Here is a 5,746-nt window from a genome sequence, read left to right on the forward strand (position 1 = left end):
ACCCTCTTGTCCCCACCTGTTAGATCACTAGGATGGCTCCACCTTTCTCGACGGGGGCAATTGTAATGAAGAAAGGAAGAGAATGACATCCCAATCATCATCAAGAACAGAGGGCACGAGATCGGCGCTCGAACACCACCATCTTGTTCTCCCTGCGTACTGTTCCGAGCGACCGCCCGTTTGTTCGACTCATCCAATAAACCTCCTTGCAACTGTAATACTTAATTCTGTGCGTGGAATTTCTGCATTTCAAGCCCCAAACTGGCCGCGTCTGCGCGGTTATTTGTTAGCTGTATAACTTCTCCAATCTTGCATGGGTCATTTATTCGCTATTTTTTATATAAATTGTAGCAAAAACTATATTTGTTACTGACCGATAATGTTATACCAACCGAAAATATTGTATTTCACATCGTCATTGGTGATTTATGCAGTAGTCTTCTCATTTCTTTCTTTCTTTTACTTTACAATGTAGCATGACATGTGTTGTTTCTTTTTGTAAAACTGTGCCCACCTGCTTTGGTCTCACTGAGACTGACAGTATCGCAAATAAACAAATAAATCGTTCGCTTTGGCACAGTATCTACTTCCCGAATATTGCGAAAACTCTCCATTTATGAATGTGCCTTCATAAGGAACTCATCATCACACTCAACACGCGGACACACTTATTGGCCGATCATCCGTTGTAGCATCGTCTCTTGGTATCTAAATCACTAACATCGTGAACACACTGCGATCAACTCATAAAGCCAGTTGGGGTTGGCACAATTTGTACCGACCCAGCTTCATGGCCAATCCGGTGTTGTGGCTATGTAGCATGAAAATCGTCATCATAATCAACCCAAGGAATCAACGCAAGGACAGGCTTCTTGGCCATTCTTTTGTTGTGCGTATATACCATACTAAGCGAATCTTAATCATCAGCGCGTGGTGATAATTCAAAAAGCTTGTTGGCGTTGGTACGATATGTACTTCCCTCTTGGCTAATTATCTGTTGTGAGCATGTGTCATAGTTTAGAAATCATTATCGTAATAAATACGAGGCAAAGATATGAAGGTGGTGTTTGGTGTTCGTACGAGAAAACTGAAGCAGACCGTGGGACAACCATGCTGAATGACTGCAAGGCACTTTGTCGTGCTTTCGGCGATCTATTGCTTACGTTCGTAATGTGTATGCCGCTCAATAATAACCGCCGGAGTGGATGTCTTTATTAGACGCTTGCATTTGCTTTCTCATTTTTAAGCGTTTGTTTTTGCAGTCACCAAGCTCTGTAATATTTTGCTTGTTATAAGATGTTCTTAAGGAAACAGGGGAAAAATAAGGTTTATCTACATTATTTACATAGTGGCAGCGAGCGGCACCAGAACAACAAAGATGCCGGGCCGGGACATGCTCGTCCTCTTTCTCGCCTGCTATGCAACGTCTTAGTAGGTATGCGCCAGCGTCTGTAAACGAAGCGTCTTCGTCCGTAGGATTATCCTCCGCAGAAGGGTTGGAATCTGGGCCAGTTGGTACATACTTGAACGAAAAAACCAGTCAAAAACACAAAGGACAAGAGGAGAGGCTCACACCATAACGACTGGACTATCAACTGAACTTTATTAGAATCGGTGTAGACCCAGCAAGGCCAGCAGAGCACCAGTCGTTGTGGTGTGAGCCTCTCCTCTTGTCCTTTGTGTTTTTGACTGGCTTTTTCGTTCAATTATCCTCCGGCTGCGAAGCACCGACCCATGGCAGTCTAAATGCGACAGCACAGGAAAGGTTCACTGCACACAGGCTTAAGCAGTGCCTGGGACATGATAGGGCTTCAGGCGGACGACATGCACAATTTCGGCGCAGGGTTGAGCCAATAGGGACGACAACAGTGGAGCGATTTCGTAAGTTACGTTGGTCACTTCGCGGTACACTCAATAGGGGCTGGCGTACGTGAACAGCAGCTATTCATGAAGGCCGACGCAGCGAGCTGGGGGCCAGAGGAAGACAAAGGACACTGGGGCAAAATGGGTAGTCCTGTTATGGCTATTGTACTGAGATTGCTGGTGAACCTGGGACTCTATGAAGCGGGAGCAGACAACTTCATGTGCATGGTCAGCACGGGCAATGACTTCTCGAGCATACTCGGTAGGGGGACACATGGAAGAAGGCACCAACGTGTCCATGGGCAACGTAGGATTTCGGCCGAATAGCAGAACGCAAGACGAATAACCAGCGGTAGCATGTCTTGACGTGTTATACGCAAATGTCACAAAAGGCAATGCCGTGTCCCAATCCTGGTGGTCGGCGGACACATACTTGACCAGCATGTCGGTAATTGTTCGGTTCAGTCGTTCCTTAAAGGGATGTGTCTCTGGATGGTACGTCCTGGTCAGTTTGCGTTGCGTTGAGTAAGACCGTAGAATGTCTTAGATCATCTTCGAAAGAAACTCTCTGTCCCGGTCGGTTAGGAGTCGCCGAGGTGCCCCATGTTGGAGAATGACATTGTGGAGTAAGAAGCCCGCTACGTTGGTCGCGCAGCTGGCGGGAAGAGCACGGCTGATCGCGAATGATGTCGCATTGTTTGTAGCGATGGCGACCCATCTGTTTCCTGACACAGACAGAGCAAACGCGCCAATTAAGTAAACGCCCACGCGATGGAAAGGCTCATATGGAACGTCTAGAGGCTGAAGATGGCCAGCAGGCGAGTGTAGTGGCTTTTGCCGGCGCTGAAAAAAGGTCACAAGAGGCCACGTAACGATGCGCCGAGCGGGGCATGTCTGACTAGTAGAACTGACGGCGTGCGCGATCGTGTGTGTGCTAAATGCCGAGGTGCCCTGCTGTTGCCGCATCATGAAGCTGGGCCAAAACAGTTGAGCGGAGGTGTGTCGGGATCGAAAGTAAGAGGTCAGAGCGATCAGAAAGCAAACTGCGAAGATGTAAAATGCCATCGTGCAGCACAAAGAGGCAGAGAGAGCCATCAGGAGCCTGGGAGTTGAGACGGTCGATAAACTTGAGTAGGTCCAGGTCACGGCATTGTTCAGCAGCAAAGTTGAAGATTTCAGAAATGGGAAGCACACAATAAGTGTAGTTACTCGGTGCAGGTTCCTGTCGGTCGACGCGGTACTGGCAAAGGCAGTCGATATCCTGATGCAAATGGCCAGACTTGTAGATGACTCTGTACGAGTACTTGAAGCCCAGCGTCCAAGGCGACCCATGGAATCTTTGCGCGAAGAAAACCAGCAGAGCGCGTGATGGTCAGGGACGGCGGTAAAAGGTGTGTCCTACAGATAAGGGCGAAATTTTGCGATGGCCCATACAAGAACGAGGTACTCTCTCTCTCTGTCATGCAAGTATTTCCCTAGCGGTGGAAAGGAGGCGGATGGCATATGAAATAACACAGCCCTGACCATGTTGACATTGAGTCAGAACAGCGCCTATGCCATGGCCACTGGCGTGCGTACGGACTTCCGTAGGAGCAGAATCGTCACAGTGAGTCAACACAGCGGGCGAAGGGAGTATTGCGATGAGCTGTGAAAAGGCGGACGCTCGAGCAGGACCCCAGTTAACACGAACGTTTTTCTTGAGCAGGCATGTGAGAGGCCGTGCTATATCTGCAAAGTTTTTCACAAAGCGAAGACAGTAAGAGCAGAGACCAAAAACGAGCAGACGTCTTGCGAAGAACCGGCTGTTGGAAAGTTGGTAACAGCGCGTACATTCGTATGGTTAGGTCGGATACCGGCCGCATAAACAAGATGGCCAAGTACGATGATATCTCGGCGGCCGAAACGCCATTTGGAGGAGTTTAGCTAAAGCCGGGCGTTGCGAAATACCTGCAAAATAGCCCATAGCCGTTGGAGATGACTGGGGAGCGTAGGTGAAAAAACGATGACGTCGTCAACATAACATAAGCATGTAGACCACCTGAAACCACTAAGGAGGGAGTCCACCATTCTTGCAGATGTTGCCGGGACAATACACCACATAAAGGGCATGGCTTTATACTAGTAGAGCCCATCCGGTGTGATGAAGGCGGTCTTTTTTTGATCCTGCTTGTCAACGGCAATTTGCCAATAGACGGACCAAAGATCTGTGGAAGAGAAGTACCTCGCGCCACGGAGAGAATTGAGTGCATCATCTATTCGCGGCAAAGGGTAGACGTTCTTTTTTGTAATGATGTTCAGGTGCCGATAGACGAAACAGAACCGACAGGTGTCTTTTTTTGACAAGCACCACAGGGACGCCCAACGACTCGCGGATGGCTCAATGATGTCCTTAGACAGCATTTCATCAAGATCTGTTTGAATTACACGGCGTTCGGAAGCAGACACTCGGTTAAAGTGCCTGTGGATGAATCTGGCATCCCAAGTATCGATGCGATGTGTTACGAGTGATGTCCGGCCAAGATGCGGCGAGGAAAAATCAAGAACGCCGTGGTAAGACGCTAATAAGTGGTAGAGATCTTACGACTGAGAAGAGGAGAGGTCAGGGGCAACCATACCGTCAAGAGGGCTGTCATACGTAGTACTTGTGTCCGGGCTTCCAGGTGACGACTGTGGAGCATTCATAGTCGGGACCAGAGAGTAGTGTACTTCTAAAGGTGATAGGTTGCCAAGCGTGATGCCTTCCGGAAGAAATTGTGGTGCGCGTCCAAAATTAAAAATAGGTGTAAACGCCTGGTTCCCCGCAACAATCCCAACAGCGAGAGGGAACGCAATACACCGCGTAAGAAGAGCGTCTGGATAAGTCACTTTAACAACATGGTGCACACAGGTCAACGCTACATATGTCGCGGTAGCTGCTCACAGACGAACAAACTCGACGACGCATAAACATGGCGGTGACTCCTTGTTGAGGTCAGGTACAGGAGGGAGTATAGTGTGTCTGCCAGGGACTTACCAGGCAAGGGTTCCAACGGCAAAAAAAGGCCTTTATTTCCCGAAGCTTATGGGCTGCTGGTTACATCAGGAATGGGGCGACAGCGTACAGAGCACGGCATCTCAAGCACGTGTGCGTACATTCGCACTAACAGCAGCCTGCTTATCAGGCGCGCTCACACGGACGCAACATGAGTTCCAACTCTAGAAGGCCGCATGAGCAGTCAATGAGGGCGCAATGGGTGCTCAGGAAGTCATGACCAAGGATGACGTCATGGGGACATTGGTGTAGAACGACGAATGGAACTGAGGTGTGGTGGCCAGCGAAGCCTTCACGCGCAAGACGCATGCCAACGACGCAAGGAGTACCGCCATCGCCAACGCGAACGACAGGAGAGGTAGCGGGCGCAAGAACTTTGCGGTGACGATCAGAAAGGCGAGCATTCATGACACATAGTCGCGCCCTAGTGTTTATGAGTGCCGAGACAGAGGCGCCATCCAAAAGATTTTTTCGGGTACCCAGGGTCAGCAGAGAATTTCCGGGTCGGTTGGCCAATGCAGCGTCACCTCAGGGAACTGCACTAGTCAGTTTTCCGAAGATGGAAGTGTATAGAGACGGCGAGCGACGGGGCAGCGGAGAGCGAGAACTCCGGTTTTGCGGGGATGGTGAGCGGTCGTAGCGTGCAGTCTGGGCTGGAACGTCAGAGTGCGGTGGGTCATTGCCAGCATGAAACGAAGAGGACCGACTGTCTTCCGGGCGGTAAGTGTACGTGGGACGAGGTGACGACGGCCGGTGATAGCCACACTGAAGGGAAATATGGCCTAGCCCATTGCAGTTGAAGCATATAGGCTTATCGTCAGATGTGCGCCACTGGTTTGGGTCGCGGTATAC

Source organism: Dermacentor andersoni, chromosome 5, assembly GCF_023375885.2.
Source record: "Dermacentor andersoni chromosome 5, qqDerAnde1_hic_scaffold, whole genome shotgun sequence".
NCBI lineage: Eukaryota > Metazoa > Arthropoda > Arachnida > Ixodida > Ixodidae > Dermacentor > Dermacentor andersoni.